The sequence below is a fragment of the Protopterus annectens genome, chromosome 2.part0 (genome assembly GCF_019279795.1).
Source record: "Protopterus annectens isolate FY-2018-M chromosome 2.part0, PAN1.0, whole genome shotgun sequence".
Classification (NCBI taxonomy): domain Eukaryota; kingdom Metazoa; phylum Chordata; order Ceratodontiformes; family Protopteridae; genus Protopterus; species Protopterus annectens.
Window position 1 is genome coordinate 620,844,406 of NC_056728.1, and position 24,502 is coordinate 620,868,907.

The 24,502-nt window shown below is 44.4% G+C and overlaps 1 protein-coding gene across 1 annotated transcript in view; it reads right to left on the reverse strand.

The window, feature by feature from the left end:
* LOC122792761 overlaps positions 1-24,502 on the reverse strand; it is a 1,018,830-nt gene that overhangs the window by 672,465 nt on the left and 321,863 nt on the right. The window lies entirely within an intron of this gene.

A 24,502-nucleotide genomic window follows, 5' to 3' on the forward strand; every position in this document is an offset into this window, starting at 1 on the left:
CTGCAAAACATCTTCCACCACAGTCAACACAGGAGGTATAGCTAAGGGCCTATGCTGGGGTAAAACAAGAATTCCCTAAGCCTCTTCCTGGAATCAGAGTAATCCTGGCCTTCCCATTTAAAGTGCTCCCTCATGGAATGCAGAGTCTCTGAAAATGAAAAATCCTCAGGAGGAGAAGCCGAAGGAGTGGCATCATCCACATCAGAATCAGAATAATGAGGATACTCCTGCAAATCTTCCGCAGAAGACTCAGAAGCCCCTGAACCCTGTTCAAAACTGTCAAACCCTGGTTCCACCCTAGGCCTCTTATCAGGAGGGCCCATAGAACCTCTAATCATAGTAATCAAATCTTCTGCCATTTTAAGCATATGTTTCTTAGGTACAGAACCCGAAAGGCTAGGAGAAGCCCCTACTGAAACTGAACTTGGCCTTCCTCTAAAAGAAGTTTTGGCAACAGAAGGAGAGGCTCCAACTACTTTGGGAAGAGAGGGAAGAATAGTTACCTGAGAAGCCCCCTCAGCCTGGCCTGCCTCCTGAGAGGGTACATCCTGTAACAGTAAAGTTTCTGCCTGAGACTCCATAGAAACTCCTGGCAAAACCTCTGGCTCCACTGAGCCTCCTAAAGAACCGGCGTCCGGGACTGCCGGTTCATCAACCCTAGGCTTCGCTGTTTTGTCCTTACGCTTCTTGGGCGAAGCGGGCGTCGGAGCATCCGGCGGCATTTTATAATTGCAACGCTTCCCAAACACTAATCTGGCACAGTCTAACCTCCTCTTAATAGTGCGTTTGTTAAACCTAGCACAAGAGCGGCAACCAACAACGTCGTGCTCAGGCCCTAAACAAGGTATACACAATGTATGGTAATCCCTATGAGGTATCTGTTTCCCACAAGAAATACAGTTATTCACTTTTTCTGACATCCGGTTAAATACTGAGGCAAGAAAAAACCAAAATGTTCCCCAACGGGGTACTTAGCCAACTCTGATTCGGTCTGAAACTCCGGTTTCGGAAATATTTCAGAACGCCAACCTGCACTCGCAAAACTGCTTCTGCATCGGACAACGCGGCAAAAAAGACTGAGGATATGACGCCGGTCATGCGCATTAGTACCCTGACGTACTGACGTCAGTCTAATGCGCCCTGACCGACGTCAGCCTTATACTCTGGTATTCGGGCCGACTGGATGCGGACTATACCCAATAGTAAGGACTGCAGCAATGGAAAACGAAGAACATCAAGGTTTAAAGACTCAAAATGCATAACAAATTTCAGAGTGTATCTCTTTCCATTGCCATAAACCTGATGGAATAGTTTGCAGTGTCTCACTCTGAAAAACAACACCTAAAACGCTGAAGCCAACATATCAACCCAAGACTACAAATTGCTCATACAAAACTATTAAAATCAGTGGTAGTGAAAACAACACAGGAATATGAAGCATGCCATTTATGTCCCCAACACAGCAACTGGGGTTCCTACTTAAACGCACTGTTATGCAAGAATCAATGAAAATAGATTTTTATGGAGAATTTTAAATACCCAAACCACTGATTATGTAAACTAGTCAACACTAGCAAGGTAAACTCAAATAAATATATTCAAATGTGAACTGATAATACTAATTAAAACAGCTTGGAACAAAACGTATGAAATCCAGTTAATGTGGCAACATCTTTCCATTCTCTAGTATCACCACAATTAGCTGGAAAAATATAAATAATGTGAAAAGTAAACTATGGAAAAAAGAATCAATTCCGATTTTAAAATATGGCACTATTTCCTGGTGGATTGAATAGGGAATGTAATTGGAAGTGTATGCTGTGATTAATTTTATGAATGTGATTAATTAGATAATGGTTTTATGAATGTATGTATTTAAGTGGGATATTGAGAGAATATGGTATACTCTGTAAAGACACTGTTGCCGAAGTGTTAGAGAGATTACTTGTTTGATATTTTAATAAAAGTCTTTTCTGTAAGAACTGCACTGGCTGTGTTTTTCGTGGTTATCTTTCTATTCTCCACCCATAATTATATCTTCTGCAATTAATGCAGACCATGATACTATTATATTCAGTCTAATAGTAAACTCAAACTCATTTATAAATAAATCAACCCTCTTAGATTTTATCAGTGGAAACTATTAGGCAATAAAGGAAAAACTTACGAAAATATTTTGGGATACCTATGTCAAAGATCCACATAAGTCTGCCCGACATACTATGAATGGGTTAAAATATAATAACTTCTGCACTGATATTTATCTACTGATAAAACAAAAAAAAGAAGTCGTGTACTCACCATAACGTTCTGTGTGTTGTCCAGCTCACCTTCATTTTTAACCGATTGGGTTTGGAACCGATCCTCGGTTCCTACTCGGCCTTATACAAAGCTCAAGGTCTTCCACTAGCTCATGGCTGTAACCCTATCCCATCATGCCCTAGGAAAGCTCCCCAGATCTTGTTTGCTGATATAATAATAGGTACCAATAAAGCTATCAAAAAACCTATAGAGCAATGAAGAAGGTTGGAGAACATACATTTCCAATTGTAACTGCTCTGTCCTCCAGGAGCCCAAGACTGAGGGAAGAAGGGTGGGATGTAAGAATGAAGGCGAGATGGACAACACACACACAGAACGTTATGGTGAGTACATAACTTCTTTATGTGATGCTGTCCTAGCTCACCTTCATTCTTAACTGGTTGGGACAGCGTCCTTAGCACCATATTTCTTGGGTGGCTTACGGGAGAATATTCTTCAGAACAGTGGACCCAAAAGAGGCCCTGCTCCTGGAGGCCAAATTCAGTTTGTAATGAGTGATAAAGGTATGAGGGCCTTACCCATGTTGCTGCAGCACAAATGGTATCAATTGGCAGTCTCGCCCGAAAAGTAGAAGAGGTTCCTATGGCTCTTGTAGAATGACCTTTTACTTTTTTGGGGAGTTCTTTGTTTTGATATTTGTAAGTAAAAGTAATATAATCCGATAGCTATTTTGAAAGTGTGACTTTTGATACAAGAGATCCTTTCTTGTAGTCTGAAAATGATACAAATAATTGATCAGATTTTCTGAAGTCCTTTGTCCTATGTAAGTAGAAGCGTAACTGCCTATGTACATCTAATTTGTGGAGGATATAATCTGCCTTGTTGCCATAGCTGGGGAAAAATGGTAGGTCTATGGATTGGTTCAAATTATATTCTGAGCATACTTTGGGTAGAGAGGATGGGTTTGTTCAGAAGGATACTCTGTCTTTGTGGAAAAGCATGTAGGGGGGCTTTATTAACAATGCCTGTAGCTCTGAAACTCTTCTAGCAGAAGTGATGGCTATCAAAAGGATTGCTTCCAAGTTAAAAAAGTACAGTTTTGTACCTACCATAAATGTAGATGTCCGATAGATATGCAACTGCAGTCATAACATATGGGTTGTCTTGCCTCAGGCAGCCCTCGGTCGGCCGAATTCCAAAGTCTGGGTCCGGCGTCGGCTGGTGTCGCCTCCTCTCCGACGTCACCACGGCTGGAGTATAAAGGCATCGCCCGACGCCATCTTCTTCAGTGTTTCTTGCCCCAGATGCCAGGTGCCCTCCTAGGAAGGCTAAGTTTGGTAAATGGATAAAAATAATCCCAAACATGCACAACAGTAATAAACCGATACACCATAGGAATACCCCCAGCTAATGGGAAAAGGGGTAGGGACCCAAAAAGAAGGATACAGAGGGGTAGGTGGGAGGGAAAATCCGACTGCAGTTGCATATCTATCGGACATCTACATTTATGGTAGGTACAAAACTGTACTATGTCCTTCAAGAATGCAACTGCAGTCATAACATATGGGTTGAATGCCATAGCCAAGCTGGGGGTGGATGGAACTAAGATAAGGATGGTGTAGCTAAAATCCCCTGCAGGACTGCCGAAGCAAAGCCTGCTCGGGATCTGGAATATAAGGGCAGGTTGTAGTGCTTGGTAAATGTATGCACGGAGCTCCATGTAGCAGCCTCTAAAATGTCCTTTGTTGCCACTCCTCTTAGGAAAGCTGTGGAAGTGGCCATAGCTCTGGTGGAATGTGGCCTAATATTGGCTGGCACACCTTTTCCATGGAAAGAATAGCAGAATCTGATGCAATGTCCAATCCATTTTGAAATTGTTTGTTTGGAGATTGCTTTTCCTTGCACTCCAGCAGCATAGGCTACAAAATGTTGGTCAGACTTTCTGGTGGCCTTAGTTCTGTCCAAGTAGTAACGTAGTTGTCTGTGTATGTCCAAAGTATGCAGCAGCTTTTCCCCCCTATTTTGAGGATTGGGGAAGAATGTAGGCAGGTGAATAGCTTGATTTAGAGACACCCTGGAAATAACTTTGGGCATGAATGTAGGATTGGTTCTTAGAGAAACTCTGTCTTGATGAAAAATGAGGAAGGGAGGGTGGCCTAATGGTTGAGGTGTTTGTCTTGCAAACACAAGGTACAGGGTTTGAATCTCACAGGGGGATAATTGGCTAGGCTTAAAATGGCTTGCAAGGGCAGTTAGCCTAGTACTAATCTATGAACTATGAACTATGAACTATGAACTGCCATGAGTGCCTGTATCTCCGAAACTCTTCTTGCAGATGTGACTGCCAATAAGAAGGCCGTCTTCCATGAAAGAAATTGCATTTCTGAACTTGCTGCTGGCTCAAATGGAGGAAGAGTTAATTTTTCCACCACATAATTGAGGTCCCATGCAGGTACTGGCTGTTTTCTGGGAGGTTTGATATTCTTTATTCCCCATAGAAACTGTCTTAGCAAGGGATGAGAAAACACTGGAGGGTCACAGTTGTATTTTGCTGAGATTGCTGAGGCATGAATCTTTATTGAAGAGTATGAAAGTCCAGTATGAAGTAGTTCTGCCAAGTATTCTAAAATCTGAGGTATACTCGGTAATGCTGTGTCCTGACCCCTGTTGGCATTCCAGATGCTGAATCTCTTCCATTTGGCTGAATATGTTTTTCTTGTGGAAGGTCTGCGTGCTTCCAGCAAGATCTCTTGAACCGATTTTGATAGAGAGTTAGGTGGAGAAGTCATGTTAGTCTCCAGGCTGTCAGATGTAATGATTTCAGGTCTTGATGTACAGTCCTGTAATTGTGTTGTGTTAGGAGCAGGGCCCATAGAGTCAGAGGCCATGGTTTGGTCCGAGTTATGGTCAATAGCAATGGGTACCAGTGTTGCCTTGGCCAGTCTGGAGCTATCAAAATACCTGTTGGGTGTTCTGCTTTGATCTTCAGTATCACCTTGGTCAGCAGAGGCAGAGGAGGGAATGCATAAATTTTTAGAGAATTCCAGCTGAAGGAGAGAGCATCCGTCTTCCAGGCTAGAGGATGGTGAGTCCTTATGCAGAACCTTTTCAGGTGATGATTTAAGTGGGATGCAAAAAGATCTACATCCGGTCTTCCCCATGTCTTCGTCAGTTGAGAGAAAATGTGAGGATGCAACATCCATTCGTGTGGATCCATGAAATTTCTGCTCAGGTTGTTTCTGGTGGCCTTAGTTCTGTCCAAGTAGTAACGTAGTTGTCTGTGTATGTCCAAAGTATGCAGCAGCTTTTCCCCCCTATTTTGAGGATTGGGGAAGAATGTAGGCAGGTGAATAGCTTGATTTAGAGACACCCTGGAAATAAATTTCTGCTCAGGTTGTTCGCCAGTACATTGTCCTTGCCTGGTACAACTGGGATTGTAAATGTATCTTCAGGCTCAGGGATTTTTCCCAGAGAAGCATTGCTAGTCTGCAGAGGGGATAAGAGTGAGTGCCTCCCTGCTTGTTTATGTACCACATGACAGTGGTGTTGTCTGTCCTTATCAGTAAATGTCCTTGTTGTAGTGATTTTTCGAAAGTCTCGATAGCATGTATCACTGCCAACATTTCCTTTTGGTTTATGTGCAGATGTCTTTCCTTTGGGGTCCATTGCCCCTGAATGCACCTGTCCTCCATGTGCGCCCCCCATCCATGGTCTGAGGCGTCTGTTGTAATCATTTGGCCTGCTTGAGGTCTGTTGAAAGGCATACCTTTGTTTTGCTGACTGGCTTGAGCCCACCATAAAAATTCTTTTTGCAGACATGGAATAAGTGGGATTATGTCCTCTAGGCCTTGGCTGTGTTGAGACCATAAGTTTTTTAAATACCATTGCAGCTTTCTCATATGAAGTCTTGCCAAAGGTATCAGAAGGATGCAAGATGCCATGAACCCCAGGGCCTGCAGAATTTTTCTTGCAGTCAGCTGGGAGAGTTTTGCTAGGCCTTTGAAGTACTCTGGTAAATGCTGCTGTTTTTCCTCTGTGAGGTAGGCCATTTGGTTTTCTGTGTCCAGTTTGGCTCCTAAGAAGGTAATCTGTTGGGATGGCAGTAGCTTTGACTTCTGAATGTTGGCTGTGTATCCCAAGGCCTGCAGTAGATGCATGACATAGTCCAAATTTTCTTTTAAGGTTTGTTTGTTGTCTGCTTGTATGAGGCAGTCGTCCAAGTAGGGGTATATTTGAATCCTGCAGTCTGCAGTGTGCCACTACTGATGCCAGGCATTTCGTGAACACTCTGGGCGCAGTAGATAAGCCAAACGGCAATGCTGAGAATTGATAATGCTCTGTCCCTGCAAGAAATCTGAGGTATCTTCTGCAGCTTTGTCTGATTGGGACATGCAGGTATGCCTCCTTGAGGTCCAGAGTGACCAGCCAAGACCCCTTGGCCAGCATGGGAAGGAGTTGCTGCAACGTCAGCATTTTGAACTTTGGCACTATGAGAAAAGTGTTTAGAGATGACAAGTCCAGTATGGGTCTCCATTTGTTTTCTTTTCTTGGAACAAGGAACAGTCTTGAATAAAATCCCTGGCCTTGCTCCTGAGGAGGAACCCTTTCTATTGCTTTTATACTTAACAACTTGGAAACTTGAGAGAATGCCTCTGCCCTTTGATGATGTGGCAGGTTTGGCATGCCTTCTCTTATTGGTAATGTGTGGAAGTGGAATCTGTAACCTTTGTCTATCAAATCCAGACTCCAGTTGTCCTTGGTTAAGATATGCCAGTTTTGTGAGAATAAGGATAATTTTCCACCCAAGGGTGCTTCTCTTTGAACCTTTGTAGGCGGAATGAAAATCAAGTCATTGTGATTGTCCTTGTGGTGCAGCTGAACTGTCTGCACCACTTCTTTGATTTGGAGGTTGCCATTGGCGTCCCCTGTAAGAGCCTCGGTATTGCCCTCTACCTCGGGCACGTCTGCTTTTTCCCCTTTGAAACTTGTCTGAGCCGGGGAAGGACCAATTCTTTGAGGGCCAGTTTCTGCTGAATCTGGGTGGCTAAATCTGAAGGAAATCCTTGACTGTCTGTACTGACTTTGCTTTTTCCTCTATGGATTTCAATACATCTTGTGCATTAGTACCAAAAAGCTTCTGTTTTTCCAAAGGTGCATCAAGTAACTTTACTTTAACATGGTCAGGCAAAGACTGATCCTTTAACCAAGCATGTCTACGTATCACAGCCCCAGTCATAGCTGCCCTACATGAAGCTTCCAGTGCATCATAACCACACTGTAGAAAATGGTTATTAACCTGCTGAGAGCTATGTATATGATCCTGCAATGCCTTTTTATCAATAGGCTCAGGAGAAGCTAACTTTTTCTGTAAATCATCCAGGAGAAAATCCTGGTACTGAAACATGTGAAAAAGGCAATTTAGTGACCTCATGGCCAGGGTAGTAGAAGTATATACTTTTTTACCCCATCTCTCCAGGGACCTTGCTTCCCTGTCTGCTGGCAGTGGGTTTTTGGCAGAGGAGGCAGCCACTCCCTTGGGGCCCTGTGAAATAGTTTCTAGATCCACAGAGTGGGCCTTAAAAAGGTGCTTGTGAGTGTCAGGGACAGTACAGTTTTGTACCTACCATAAATGTAGATGTTCGAGGATCCCCATTGCTGCAGTCCTTACTATTGGGTATAGTCCGCGTCCAGTCGGCCCGAATACCAGAGTATAAGGCTGACGTCGGTCAGGGCGCATTAGACTGACGTCAGTACGTCAGGGTACTAATGCGCATGACCGACGTCATATCCTCAGTCTTTTCTTGCCCCAGATGTCAGAAGACCCTAGAAAGACAAGGCCCAAAATACCTGCACCAAAAATATGTACAATATATACAAGAATATATACAAAAATATAAGCATGTAACCTCACCTACACAACCACCCCTAAACACAGAGGGGAAGGAGGGAGGGTAAATTGGACTGCAGCAATGGGGATCCTCGAACATCTACATTTATGGTAGGTACAAAACTGTACTATGTTCTTCGCTCCCCATTGCTGCAGTCCTTACTATTGGGTAGAATCCCAAAGCAGAGGTAAGGGAGGCTGGCAAATCATAAAGAAGCAGGAGCTGACAACATGCCTTGCAAAACAGCTGTGGCAAAACCAGCCCTAGACTTAGAGTAGATAGGAAGGTGATAATGCTTAGAGAAAGTATGCACTGAACTCCAAGTAGCTGCTTCCAAAATATCCTTAGTTGCCACCCCTTAGAAATGCTGTTGAAGTGGCAGTAGCCCTAGTGGAATGAGGCCTAATCCCAGCTGGAATCTCCTTGCCATGATGGGAATAACAAAATGCAATGCAAAAGCCAATCCACCTAGAAATAGTTTGTTTTGACACAGGCTTGCCCTGTGAACTCAAAGCAAAAGAAACAAACAACTGCTGAGACTGCCTGAAATCCTTAGTCCTGCTTAAATAATAACGCAATTGCCTGTGTACATCTAAAGTGTGCAAAATCTTTTCCCCTTTATTTTGGGGGTCTGCATAAAAAGTAGGCAAATGGATAGTTTGGTTTAAAGCCACACTAGAAACCACCTTAGGCATAAAGGAAGGATTAGTACGTAATGATACCCTATCCTTATGGAAAATCAAAAATGGCTCTACTGCCATAAGGGCCTGCAACTCAGACACCCTTCTTGCAGAAGTAATAGCCAACAGAAAAGCAGTCTTCCATGACAAGTATTTCAATTCAGCAGTAGCCGCAGGCTCAAAAGGTTGTAGAGTAAGTTTTTCCAACACAAAATTGAGATCCCAAGCAGGAGTAGGAGCTCTACGTGGGGGTCTTATATTCTTTGCCCCTCTAAGAAACTGCTTGAACAAAGGATGCGAAAACAATGGTGGGTCACAATCATAGTGAGCTGAAATTGCTGCAGCATGAATCTTAATGGAAGAGAAGGACAAACCTTTGTCCAATAACTCAGTAAGATATTGAAGAGCCACACTCAAATTAGGCTCAGAAACCTGCAAATTCTTTGCTGTACTCCAAAATAAAAATCTCTTCCATTTTTCTGCGTACACTTTCCTTGTACTAGGTCTTCTAGCTTCCATAATCACATTTAAAACTTGTTGAGGAAGTTGAGACCTGCTGTGTTTCAACACAGAATATGCCAGGCTGTTAGATGAAGAGAGTGAAGCTTGACATTGAGCAGATGACCATCCTTCTGAGATAACAGATGAGGAATCAGAGGTAAAGGCCATGGAGGCTTCCTTACCAGACTCCGTAGTAGTGGGTACCAGTGTGGCGGAGGCCAATCTGGAGCTATCAAAATCATCCTTGGCCTGTCTTGTCTGACCTTTAATAGCACCTTTGGAAGAAGAGGCAGAGGAGGAAAGGCATACACATGAAGGTTTTTCCAACTGAAAGACAGAGCATCCACTTTCCAAGCTGTGTGATGAAACCCCTTTGTGCAATACTGTGGCAGCTGGTGGTTTAGTGGAGAAGCGAACAGATCTATGTCTGGAGTCCCCCATGACACTGTCAATTTTGAAATACATGAAGATCCAGTTTCCACTCGTGGGGATCCATGATTTGTCTGCTTAACACATCTGCTAAGGAGTTCTGTGCTCCCGGCAGAAACCTTGCCTGAAGAGTTAGTTGCAAGCTTAGCAGTCTCCCATAAAATCATTGCTTGCCTGCATAGAGGATAAGAATGTGTTCCCCCTTGCTTGTTGATGTACCACATGACAGTTGTGTTGTCTGTTAGAATCAACACCTGCCCTGGAAGAAGTAACTCCTTGAAAGCCATTAATGCAAACTGGACTGCTAACATCTCCTTCATGTTGATATGTAGATGCTGTAGTCTGGCAGGCCACTTGTCTTGTATCCACTTTCCATTTAGATGAGCTCCCCAAGCAATGTCCGAGGCATCTGTCGTTAAAATCTGACTCGCCTCTGGCCGGGTCACAGAGAGTCCCTTGTTTAGGTGACATTCCTGAGCCCACCACAAAAATTCTGTTTGAAGGCAAGGTATTATTTGAATGACAGTGTCCAAATCCTGGCAGTGCTGTGTCCATACGTTTTTGAGATACCATTGTAACTTCCTCATATGCAGTTTGGCATTGGGAAGCACCAGAATACAAGATGCCATGAACCCTAATGCTTGAAGGACTGTCCTTGCAGTCAGCACGGACTGATGAGATAGTTGATGGAAGTAAAGTGACAGACTCTTTTGTTTGTCCGGGGTTAAAAAGGCCATCTGGGCTGCTGTATTCAGTCTCACACCCAGAAAGCACATGTCTTGAGAGGGTACTAGACTGGACTTTATTTCGTTCACAGAATACCCTAGGCATCTTAGCACTGCTATAACATATTCCAGATGCTGTAGAAGGTCTTCCTTTTCTTGAGCCAGAATCAGGCAGTCGTCCAAGTAAGGATAGATTTGAATTCCTTGAAGCCTGAAGTAAGCTATCACTGGAGCCAGAACCTTTGTGAATACTCTGGGCAGTAGATAAGCCAAAGGGCAATGCAGAGAACTGATAATGAGAATTTCCAGCTCGAAACCGCAGATACTTCCTGCAACTTAGCCTTATAGGCACATGAAGGTAAGCTTCCTTGAGATCTAAAGTTACCATCCAGTGATCTTTGCCCAGCAGAGGTAAAAGCTGTTGTAACGTCAACATCTTGAACTTGGGAATGTCCAGAAAAGTGTTGAGGAGAGATAAATCCAAAATTGGTCTCCACGTGTTCCCCTTCTTTGGTACTAGGAACAGGCGAGAATAAAATCCTAGGCCCCTTTCTGATACAGGGACTGGCTGAATGGCCCCCATCTGGAGTAACTGAGAAACTTGCTTGTGAGCCTCCTTTCTTTGTGGAGGAGGAACGTCTGGCATGCCTTTGAAAGGGGGGATTGTATGGAAATAAAATCTGTAACCGTGGTGAATGATATCCAACACCCATTTGTCTTGAGTAATTAAATCCCAATTTTCTTTGAAAAGAGACAGTCTTCCTCCCAAAGGAGCTGCCAGGCGAGAATCTACTGGCAGCTGAAAAGACAGGTCATTGGGTCTGTTTACGAAAGGACTGACCCCTGCCCTCAGCAGAAGTCTGAGCAGGTGAACTCCCTGTTCTAGGCCTAAAAGAACCTTGAGCCCTGCCCCTACCACGTCTAGACCTACCCCTAGACTGGGAATCATAAGCAGGATATGTCCACCCCTTAGCAGGCCAATTTCTACTAAACTTGGTGGCTGCACCTGCAAAAATCTTTAACAGTTTGCATAGACTTAGCTTTGTCTTCCATTTTCTTTAAAACTGCTTCCACAGGCGATCCAAACAACACATCAGACTGTAAAGGAGCATCCAAAATCCTTGTCTTAACATGCTCAGCTAAATTCTGATCCTTCAACCAGGCATGCCTGCGAAGAACAGAACTAGTAGCAGCCACCCTCGAGGAGGCCTGTACAGCATCAAAACCACATTGCAAAGAATGCTTACCCACTTGTTCAGACACATGAACCAAATCCAGCAACTCTTTACACTCAATACCTTCCGCCAAAGCATCCACCTTAGATTTTAATTGTGAAAGGAGATAATTCTGATATTTTAGCATGTGAAACTGACAATTCAACGCTCTCATGGCTAGAGTGGAAGAAGTATACACTTTCTTTCCCCACCTATCCAAAGCCCTTGCCTCTTTATCAGTGGGGACAGGATTTTTAACCACAGAAGCCTTAACACCTTTAGGCCCTTGAGAAATAGTTTCTGGGTCCGCCCTAGGACTCTTAAACAAATACTTATGAGCTTCGGGCACTCTATAATACCTATCAGGCTTAACAGGAGCAGGAGGCAAAGAGTCAGGGTTCAGGGAAGCCTCTGCAAAAACATCTTCCACCACATTCAACACAGGAGGAATAGCTAAGGGCCTATGCTGGGGTAAAAACAAGAATTCCCTAAGCCTTTTCCTGGAATCAGAGTAATCCTGGCCTTCCCATTTAAAGTGCTCCCTCATGGAATGCAGAGTCTCTGAAAATGAGAAATCCTCAGGAGGAGAAGCTGTAGGAGTGGAATCATCCACATCAGAATCAGAATAAGTAGGATACTCCTGCAAGTCTTCTGCAGAAGACTCTGAAGCCTCTGAACACTGTTCAAAACTATCAAACTCGGTTCCACCCTAGGCCTCTTATCAGGCGGGGCATAGAACCTCTAATCATAGTAATCAAATCTTCTGCCATTTTAAGCATATGTTTCTTAGGTACAGAACCCGAAATGCTAGTAGAAGCCCCACTGAAGCTGAACTAGGCCTACCTCTCAAAGAAGTTTTGGCAACAGAAGGAGAGGCTCTAACTACCTTGGGAAGAGAGGGAAGAACAGTTACCTGAGAAGCCCCTCAGCCTGGCCTACCTCCTGAGAAGGCACATCCTGTAACAGTAAAGTTTCTGCCTGAGACTCCATGGAAACTCCTGGCAAAACCTCTGGCTCCACTGAGCCTTCTAAAGAACCGGCGTCCGGGACTGCCGGTTCATCAACCCTAGGCTTCGCTGTTTTGTCCTTGCGCTTCTTGGGCCAGAAGCGGGCGTCGGAGCATCCGGCGGCATTTTATAATTGCAACGCTTTCCAAACACTAACCTGGCACAGTCTAACCTCCTCTTAATAGTGCGTTTGTTAAACCTAGCACAAGAGCGGCAACCAACAACGTCGTGCTCAGGCCCTAAACAAGGTATACACAAGGTATGGTAATCCCTATGAGGTATCTGTTTCCCACAAGAAATACAGTTATTCACTTTTTCTGACATCCGGTTAAATACTGAGGCAAGAAAAAACCAAAATGTTCCCCAACGGGGTACTTAGCCAACTCTGTTTCGGTCTGAAACTCCGGTTTCGGAAATATTTCAGAACGCCAACCTGCAATCGCAAAACTGCTTCTGCATCGGACCATGCGGCAAAAAAGACTGGGGATATGACGTCGGTCATGCGCATTAGTACCCTGACGTACTGACGTCAGTCTAATGCGCCCTGACCGACGTCAGCCTTATACTCTGGTATTCGGGCCGACTGGACGCGGACTATACCCAATAGTAAGGACTGCAGCAATGGGGAACGAAGAACATCCTATAATATCTGTCCGGCTTGATAGGAGCCGGAGGAAGAGAATCAGGGTTAGCACTGGAGTCAGAGAAAACATCATCCAAGACATCCATAACAGGTGGAATAGCTAAAGGCCTGTGCTGGGGAAGCTTGAGGAAGGTACAAAGCCTTTTCCTGGAGTCAGAGAATTCCTGACCCTGCCATTGAAAATGTTCCCTCATGGAATGCAGGACTTCACCAAAAGAGAAATCCTCTGGAGGGGAGGCAGAGGGAATTGATTCCTCAGCATCAGAGTCCTCGTAGGCCTGGAAGGATTCTTCTTGGGCATCAGAGTGCTCAGAATCCCCGGAGGCTTCATCTGAGGAGAGGTCGTCCGCCTGCTCAGTTCTAGGCCTTTTCTCTGCAGGTGGCTGGGAACCCCTTTCCGGATGAGGCTGAGACCCCCTGATAAGGGAAATAAGATCAGCAGCCAGAGACATGATCTGCTTATCAGAAGAAGGGGCCTGGGCAGTAGGTCTAGGATGTGCCTTGGCCTGGCTTGCGGCCTTAGCACGTGCAAAGGCCTTGATGGACATGGATACAGGAGGCCTAGCAGCCCCACGTGCAGGTGTAACCTTGTCCACAGAAATGGTGTTGGGTAGATCCAGAACTTCGGTTTCCGGAGGAAAATCAACAACCAGCACCGGAGAGATCTCCGAAACCGAAGGTCGTGTTAACGCTGTGTCGTCGGCCTGGAGCGGTAGATTTATCAGTTCCAAAGGGACCGGAGCACTAGCAGAGGGTTTGGGAGTAGCATCGGTAGTGGACGCGGGCCGAGGATGTCGGTCCCGGTCCTTGCGTTTTTTAGCAGATCGGGTAGTCGGTTGATCCGACGGCATGATGTACGCAAAGGATTCACCGAAAAAGTCCTCGGCGAATTCTGCCCGGCGCCTGAGAGTGCGCTTATTAAAGCAAGCACAGGCAGCACAGGCCGAGACGTCGTGGTCTGGGCCCAGGCAAGGAAGGCAGAGAGAATGGAAGTCCTTATGAGGTATTTGTTTACCACAAGACAAACAATTATTAACTTTCTCAATTTGTTCTGACATCGGCTGAGGCAAGAATAAATGTTCCCCAACGGGGTACTTAGTTTTTAGATGACTTCGGTACTGAAAACACAGGAGCTGACCGACCGGCACTTGCGAACTGCTTCTGCTTCGGGCACCGCGCGGCAAGAAAGACTGAAGAAGATGGTGTCAGCCGATGCCTTTATACTCCAGCCGTGGTGACGTCGGAGAGGAGGCGACACCAGCCGATGCCGGACCCAGACTTTGGAATTCGGCCAACCGAGGGCTGCCTGAGGCAGGACAACCCATATGTTATGACTGCAGTTGCATTCTTGAAGGACATCTTTAGATCACAAAATGATGTGTGGTTCAAAAGGGGGGGGGGTCAAATGGGCTAAGACAAAGTTTAGGTCCCGTGGTGCTGGAGGGGTTTTAATGGGTGGTCTTAATGAAACAGTGCCCTTAAGAAAAGCCTTGCAAAGTCAGTGTGACATCATATTTGGACCCGATTCACCTAATTAGAAATCGCTGCTAACTGAACTTGAATAGTAGCTGCAGCTGCGTCCTCATTAAATAGCTTCGCCAATAATTCAAGAATAGAAGGTATAGGGGCAAAGAAGGGATCAATGTGGTTATTCAAGGCCCAAGAAGAAAATCTCTTCCATTTGCTGGCATACAACTTCTTCACTGAAGCCTTATGAGATGAGATCAAGATACGTTTCACTGATGGAGAAACATTCGGGAGCTTGGCTATTTTTGGAATCGGAGCAGCCAAGCTGTCAAGTTGAGGGTATGAAGGGAGGGGTGGAGCAGCCCTGATGCCAGAGTCAGAAGGTCTGGAAAGAGCTCCAGAATCCACAGCTCCTGCTGAAGATGAGGCCAAAGGAAGGGGAACCAGATTTGGCAAGGCCAGTAAGGGGAGATGAGAATCAAATTCCTTCCCATGGAACTGACTTTCTGAAGAACTTGGGGTATCAACAGAAAGGAAGGAAAGGTGTGGAGAAGACCTGAGGGTCAATCATGTACAAGTGCATCCCCTGATGACCCCCCCAGAGGGGGGATAAGGGCAAGATAGCCGCTGTGTTTGGCATTCATGGACGAGGCAAAAAGGTTGCAGCAAGGCTGGCCCTATTTCCGGAAAATCATTTCTGCTACTTCTTGTTTTAGGGAACACTCGTGAGGCATCAAAATCGCTCTGCTGAGTTTGTCTACTATCACGCTGGATTTCCCCAGGGTGTGCATTGCTATCAGAAAAGTGCTGGGAGGAGGTCACCCACTGCCATGTCCTGAGGGCCTCTCGACAAAGAGGGTAAGACCTGGTCCCTCCTCATTTATGTACCACACAACTGACACGTTGTCAGTCTGTAGTGCAATAGTGCTTAGCAGAAGAGTCTCTTGGAATGCTTGCAAAGCTAGAAGCATCGCTCTCATCTCTAGGACACTGATGTGGAAATGGGCCTCATGATCCTGCCAAGTGTCTTGGACTGTCTTTCCCAGATAATGCCCACCCCCACCTGGGAAGCATCCATGGTCACTGTGGCTAAGGGTTGTGGAAGAACAAAGGGTTGACCTAATGTCACGTGAGTGGAGTGAAGCCACCAACACAGGTCTTGCAAGTTTCTGTTATCAAAATTTGGTGAGACATGGGTAGGTCCTGCATGGACCACTGAGTGAAGAGCAGCCATTGCAAGATTCTCATATGTAAACATGCTAATGGAATTAGTTGTATTGCTGCTGCCATGGTCCCCAAGATTTTCAGAACTGTTCTTGCTTGTGCTTTTTTCTTGGAAAGTAGGATGTTGACTTGGTGGCATAGGACTTGAACTCTTTCGGGTGGAGTTCTGCTATCATTTTTGTTGCATATAGATCTGTTCCTATAAAAATTATATGTTGAAATGGCAACAAGGCAGATGTTTGTAATTTATTGTGATTCCAAGGTGAGAGCAGAGCTGTAAGGTGGTGTCTTTTGCTTTTATTAGTAGATGCTCTGTGGTGGCGGTTAGGAGCCAGACGTCTAGGTACAGAAACATTCAGAATCCTAGGCATCTCAAGTGAGCCATGACCACTGCCATACACTTAGTGAACACTCCGGAGACTGTAGTGAGAGTAAAGGGGAGAGCTCGGAACTGGTAGTGACTGGTTCCCAGCCGAAAGCACAAATGACTCTTGGATCGTCTGTCCATTTTTATGTGGTAATACGCATCCTGGAGGTCTACAGAGCAAATTCAATTGTCTTCTCCCAGAAAAGGGAGTACTAACTGCAGTGTAACCATCCGGATCTTTGATTTTTTTTTACTGATTTGTTGAATTTGTTGAGATCCAAGATGGGTCTCCAGCCCCCTGTCTTCTTTGGAAGTAAAAAGAACCTTAAGTAAGTTCCAGATCCTATCTGGTCTATGGGGACTGTTTGGATGACTCTTTTGTCTAGCAACGTTTATATTTCTAGAGTTGCCTGTTCCCTCTGACTGGGTGGCACGTCCGGGATGTTTTTTATGTTTGGGGCAGGGAAAGAAAAGGGTATGGAGTAGCCTCTGGATACGATGCTTTGTACCCATTTGTCTTTTGTTATTTTTAGCCAGGCCTCTGGGTACAAAGATAAGCGACCCTCGTCTGCCTCCAGAGATAGACAGATAGGCCTCCTTTCAGGAACACTGAAAGGGCTTACCATGGAATGATTCCCTGTGGCACTGATTTTGAGGATCCCCTCTGCCGTGTGGTCGGTATCTTCCATTACTGCTTCCCCCCTCTGCCCCTGGGGGAATAATCACCACTTGTGTCCTGAAAAGCTCTCTGGGATTTTCGGAACCACATTTTCCCTCCATTCTGACCTTTTGGGTAAGGTCTAGAAGGTAGGGAAAATGGACTCCTATGGCTCACACCTGGTTAGTGTATCTTTGACTTTTGGCCTGAACAAGGATGAGCCATCAAAAAAGGCATTAACAAAGGAAGATTTAAAGGGCACCGCAAAGTCACACAAGCGCATCCAGGAATGTCTCCTTAAGGAAATTCCTGAATCCATTGCCCTACTCACTGCATTTGCTGCATAAGGAATGAGTCTCATGGAGGAGTTGACCACTGAGTTTAAGGTGGAGAGCTGAGAGAAAACGTTTTCTGATAACCCTTCAGCTACTGAACCTTGGAGAGTACCTCCTAGCTCCTTCAGGAGATCTTTCTGAAGTCTGGTAAAGTGGGTGAGATAATTCAGCGATCTGAGTGCAAAGGTCACTGAAGAGCGGGTGCACTTTCCATATCTGTCCATCGTAAGAGACTCCTTGTTCAGTGGATGTACATACAAGGACTTCTCTGAAAGTTCCTTTTTGGTGGCTGCTGCCAACACATCATCATCTACTGGGACACCTTTCGTAAGAAAACTCATATCTGAAGGGGATGTTATAGACCTTATTTGGCCTCTGGGGAACAGGCTCCACTGAGTCCGGAGACTCCCATGACTTTCGACAAAGTCCATCAGTTCATCGAAAGGTGGAGACACCCAAGTGGCGGAAGGGCGAGACCCAAAAGCTTCAGGTATACAGACTCCTCCTAAGAAGGGTTAATAAGCTTCCAGCCACCGCTCTGTTTAAGGATCTCAAGGATGTCTGCGAAGAAGACATCCTCAGAGGACAACCATGGGGACCCTTTTGACTCATCAAGGTCTGTGTTGGATGTGATGAATTCCTCTGTGGAGTATAAAATGCTTCTTCTTGCAGAGTCTCCTACAAGGGACCTCTTCAGAAGGGTATTCTGGAGAGGTTTTGGAAGAGAGGGGTTCACCCAGTGGGGAATCCTGAGGACTAGGATCTCCACGTGTCTGTGGATGCAGTGGTGCTGAGACAGACACCAGTGCCTTTGGAGGAAGAATGTCAGGACCTGAGAGTGGACCTGTCTGTGCAGAGAGCACTCCCTTCATCACCTCGAATGCCCCTGCCTCTGATCCAAAGAAGCTTCCAGTTCTGAAGAACCAGAAGGCATCCCCGGAACCAAGGGGGTTGGCTCCGAGGCTGAAGCCCCGAGAGGCAAGTTCGGATTCAACAACTGTCCGATCCGACTCTCCTCTCCGGACTTGACCAGACAGTGTCAGCTCCTAGACTCCTTGGATTCAGATGGAACAGAGGATGTCAGAGTAGTAGTCGAGCCCAAAGATCCTGGAGTAGGTCTCGGCTCCGACGGTTCCACTACAATCAGTTCCAGACATTCCAGCTCCAAAGCTGCAGGTCAGTTCGGAGGAGGAATCAATGGTGAAGGGGTAGTCTTGGTCTGTTCCGAATCCCTCTGGGTTGGAGCAGACAAACGTTTGGTAAGCGCCGGTGTCCTTAGTAGACTCCACACCGCACAATCGATGAGCCACATCATCATCAGAGAGGCTTCTGGAGGATCGAGAGGAGGAAGCAGGAGATCTAATACACTGAAGCAAAGGGGATCTCAAAGTGAGAGAAACCGGCTCCAATTCCGGGGACCGGCTCTGTAAATGTAACTCCATCAGCAGCGATACAGAAGGAGCCGAGGTAGTTGGTTGCTCGGGTCCAGAGATGACACTTTAGAAAACTTTTTAAGTAGCTCCAACTGAGCATTGGAAGAGGATGACCTTTTTCCCCAACTTCTCGGATTTTGAAGAAGGGGATTTTGCCAATTTAGAAGTACCCTGACCTTCTTCCATAGCTTCAGCGAAGGGAGTCTTTATCAAATCTCTCAAAATAAGCTTATTCTTTTTCTCAAGTAGAACTCTATGGCTGAATGAGTGGCAGATGTCAAAGGACTCCTATAAGTGAACTGCTCCAAGGCAGTATACACAAACAGTGTGGCCATCAGTGAGCGACATTTTCTGATTGCACTTTCCACATTTTTTGAACCCAGAGGGGTTAGTTTATTTAGGTTCCTTAAACATTATGGCTATAACAACAATGACAACAACAACTAATTGCTACACCAGAAAAAAATGTTTTTTTAAACAACAAGTAGAGAATAAAATGCTTAGAGAAAAGCCCTACAAATTAGAACAGAAAAAAGCAGCTCTCTCAGTAAAGTAATCTGCCCAAAGTTAAAAGAGGAGAGAGAGAGCCCTCTAAATTAAATGGACTATGGAAGCCCTCTAACTTAAATGAGTTTGTGTGGTAATTTACGACATAAGGAGAAAAAAACTTAAGTTCACAAAGCTCTCTAATTTAAATGAGCCTGCTAACAAATCAAAACAAAGGAAGCCCTCTAACTAAAACAGGCTTAGAAAATCAGTTTAAGCCGGGATAGAGAAAAGAAAAAGGCCTAGAGAAGAAAACAATGGCCAACAGCAAAAACCAACAGAAGCGAACACTCTAGTTATATCATAATCTAATAAACTGAAGAAAAAGTATTCATATTATTTAGCTAACAATTATCCAAAAACAAGGTAAAGAAAATTCCATTTAGCCAGAGCCAGTATTGAAGCACCCAATCTTATTTAGCAGCAAATGAGATCTGGGGAGCTTTCCTAGGGCATGATGGGATAGGGTTACAGCCACGAGGTAGTGGAAGAGCTCAAGCTTTGTATAAGGCTGAGTCAGAACAGAGGATCGGTTCCGAACCCAACCAGTTAAGAATGAAGGCGAGATAGGACAACATCACATTATTCAGTTCAAAAGCAAACCTCTTTGGCATTCTCTCTGAATTAATAAAATACAAAACAGAACAAAAGAAATACTAATTAACTTTCAACAATTTCCTTAGGTGTAAAGACAATACAGATTACATAATGTACAGAAACTAATTAATTTTCTCATCAAAGCCACCAAATCTAACCCTGAACTCAATTTGGTCTCTAAGGTTGAAAACAATAAGGTAATTCCATGACTATACAAAAAAGAGAAAAGAGAAAAAGAAAATTATGAATGCAGCCATGTTATCAATAAAAAAATGACACAATCACTCAGCCAAAGGACACTGTATATGTACCTGCAGATAAATTTAGTGCAGACTTACTTTATAATAAGCACAGAAATATGAAGGAGTACTGTGTGGACAGTGGAAGGCATCCCTTACAGGAATATAGGTATACTTTCTGCCATACTTTCTGCCATAAGTAAAATTAAAAACTCAAGTTCCATGGTATCAGACAATATAAACCTTGAAGTTTCCCCTATATAAAATCACGGAAAATCTGACTAAACTATCAACAGATTGAAGCAAAATGCTAGCTTGTTGATATGTCCCTGCCTCACTGTGAAAGGCCATTATGGCATCAATTCATAAAACTGGGGAGAGTCGCATCATACCCAAACAATTTCAAGTTCACCACCCTAATTAGTAATCTATACAAAATCATGAAAAGTCATAAATCAAAATTACCAGGAGGCCTATTATTGTAGGTACTGAACAGTATGGGGTTGTTAAATGGAGATATCTTGCCTTTTCAATCTTGTGCACTCTTTGAAGATTTAACAGTAACATTTGAAGAAGGTTTGACAGTGCATACTGCTTATTATGAAGGTGCTAAGGCATTCAACACCATCCAACATAAAGGAATTAGACAAATTAATAACATTAAATGTCAACATATATAATTCAGTATGAGTTGAGCAAAAAACACAAGTTTACCTAAACAAGGATTACCAAGTAGTGTCCCACAGGCACATACTGGGGCTACTACTTTTTAGACTATTCTTCTCGGACATAAAATAGGAAATAGGTTACAGATAAGTTAATATAAAGATGACTGCAAGTCTGCTAACATGATTAATTCAACAGATGATGATGATGTTCTCTAAGGTGGTCCACAGAAAATAAAACACATGGAGTAGTACTCATGACCTCAGATTTTACATCAGTAAATGTCACAACATTTTCTTTTTTCCAGAGCTACTGATAGAGTACCAAGAACCAATACCATTATCAGTGAAACTACATATCTTCATTAAGTAGCAGGTCAGTGCTAATGTTGGGTGTTGGGGGGGGGCAGTTTTGTTGCTTAATGCAGGACACAAGAATCAGAACTTGTTGCAAAATAAAAAGTAATTGCTGAAGAAAAAGCAATTTATATACAAATATTACTTGTTCCCTTTTCAACTTTAACAATGCTGCGGTAACTTAAAACACATTAAAAAGTCTGTAAATGACAGAAGCTTCACTTTCTGCTGCTGAAGAAAAGATTAACATTACCTTTGAAGCTTTTAACTGGGTAGCTAGTAACAACGCACTATACTGTAAAAAAAATACTGCAAGTGACTTGTAAATTGTAGTTTTTTTCATTTCTGTGTTGAAATTTGGAACATTTTGTGCCTTTTTGCTATATAAATTAAGGTATGACTTAATTGTGGGACTGCACAGTGCAGTCTAATGACTGCATTTTTACGAATCGGGATTTGGTTGAATCTGTATATTACGGTTTGTTTGGTGTTTGCCTACAGCAACATTGTCAACAACCCAAAATAGTACCAGCAGCCATTTTTCTACTACAAAAAATGCTAACAATTGCTGTAGAAGCTAATCAGGGCACAACAACCACCACCCAATGCTTATTTCACAAACCAGAATTTTTGTTTTTAATATTTTCAAAATTTTCCAATAACTCAATTACACAGCTGAAGCATTTGACTGCCAGTGTGCAGCGTAGAATAACTTTTAGTTATGTACTCACCATAACTTCAGATGTTTGGGATCCATCTCGCCTACATTCTGAATGATGGGTTCGGAGCCGATCCCTCGGCTCCGACTCGGCACGCTTATGCCAAAGAGCGAAGTCTCTTATTGGCTGAGCTTACTATATCCCAGGATGCACCACTACCAGTCCCCCAGATCTAGTTTGTCCGCATACATGCACACACGCATACCCTGCTTATATAACATCGTCAGATGAAACAAGATAAAAAACAGTTGAGCTCAAAACCGTTCAATCTCTTCTGATCTGCAAGGTAGGGGGAAGGAGGGTGGGTATCAGGAATGTAGGCGAGATGGATCCCAAACATCTGAAGTTATGGTGAGTACATAACTAAAAGATGTTATGTGATCCTATCTCGCCTACATTCTGAATGATGGGACAGCGTCCCTAGCACCTAAATCCTGGGTGGCTCACTGGAAAACACTCCTGAGTACCGTGGAACCAAATGATGCTCGTCCTTTAGATGCCACATCCAATTTGTAGTGGGAAATGAAAGTGTGCGGGTTGGACCAAGTAGCCGCAGCACAAATTTCCGATATAGCGAGCTTGGAATGAAAGGCTATAGAAGTAGCCATAGCTCTGGTAGAATGAGCTTTGATAGATGATGTAAGTTGTTTATTCGAAGAAGAATAGGCCTGAATTATGCAATCTCTGATCCATTTTGAGATTGTAGCTTTTGTGATGGTTTGGCCCAATTTATTATCTGAGAAGGACACAAACAACTGGTCTGACTTACGAAGTTGCTGAGTCCTGTCTAAATAGAAGCGTAATTGCCTGTGAACATCCAATTTATGGAGAGTGTATTCTGCTTCATTAGAGAATTTTGGAAAGAAAACTGGTAGCTCTAGAGATTGTTGAAGACAGAAACTAGAACAGACTTTTGGGACAAAGGATGGATTAGGCCTAAGTGATACTCTATCCTTGTGGAAAATCAAGTACGGTGGTTTAATAGATAGGGCTTGGAGCTCTGAAACTCTTCTTGCAGAGGTAATAGCCACTAAGAATGCCGTTTTCCAAGACAGATATTTTAATTCACATGTAGCAGCCGGTTCACAAGGGGGAGATGTTAATGCGCGAAGCACCAAATCAAGATCCCACGGAGGTGCAGGATGAAAAACTGGTGGTCTTAACAGACTGGCACCTTTAATGAACGTTTTGCATAGTCTGCTGCTCATCAAAGGAGGATCCGTGGATTCATGGAATTTAGAGATAGCAGCTAGTTGGACTTTAATAGTTGAGACAGAAGATCCCTGATTAAACAGGGATGTTAAGAATTTCAAAACCTCTGGGACAGGAGCAGTGATAGGGTCTAAGCCCTTGAGTTGAGCCCAGATAGCAAACCTCTTCCACTTACTGAGGTACAATTTGTTAGTGGTGGGTTTGTGGGCCGAAGATAATATGTGAACAACTTCCGGGTCTAGTGTGTGTCTTCTAACTAAAGTTGGAAGTGGAGGAGCCAAGCTGTCAATTTTAGAGATTGAAGGGACTGATGCCAATGTCCCGACTGATGGATTAGCAAATCCGGGATCAGGTCTAAGGTCCACGGATCGTCCACTGCATGCTTTTTCAGGTAAGGAAACCATATCTGACGAGGCCAGTATGGGGCAATCAGAATCATTGAAGACCCCAGCTGAGAAGCTTTTTGAATAACTTTGGGAAGGAGTGGAATTGGAGGAAAGGCATAAAGAAGCCCTGTTGGCCAAGGTTGTGCTAGAGCATCCATGGCTGGTACTTCCTGATGTGGAATCAAAGAGAAGAACCTTTGGCACTTGGTGTTTTGTGGAGTCGCAAATAGGTCGCAGCACGGAGTCCCCCATCTCTTGAAAACCTGGGCTGCTACTGTGCGGTTTAGGGACCATTCGTGAGGAGAGAGAATTGTCCTGCTTAATTTGTCCGCCAATACATTTGACTTTCCCGGGATGTGGGTCGCTACCAAGAAGCGGTTGGTAGCTACAGCCCATTCCCACACTCTCATGGCCTCTCTGCAAAGGGGATACGATCTGGTCCCTCCTTGTTTGTTCAGATACCAAACCACCGACATATTGTCTGTGTGGATGGCGATGATGCCCTGAGGAAGAAACTTGTGTAAGGCCTGTAGGGATAGAAGTACAGCCCTCATCTCCAACACGTTGATGTGGAGAAGAGCTTCGTCCGGAAGCCAGGAGCCCCGAACTAGCCTGCCCAGACAATGCCCCCCCCCACCCTATCTGGGAGGCATCGGTCGTCAGGGTAACCACTGGAGGGGGGAGAACAAAGGGTTTTCCCTGATCCAAGTTGGATGTCTGAAGCCACCAGCGAAGGTCCCTTTTGCATATTTCCGTAATCATGATGTGATGATTGAGGGGAAGATCCTGAAAGGACCATTGAGTTGACAAGAGCCACTGAAGAATCCTCATGTGTAATCTTGCTAGAGGAACTAAAAGAACCGTGGCAGACATTGAGCCTAAAACCTGTAGGACCATCCTGGCTGGGGCTTTGGATCTCGAGATTAGAGCTTGAACTTGGCCCTGTAA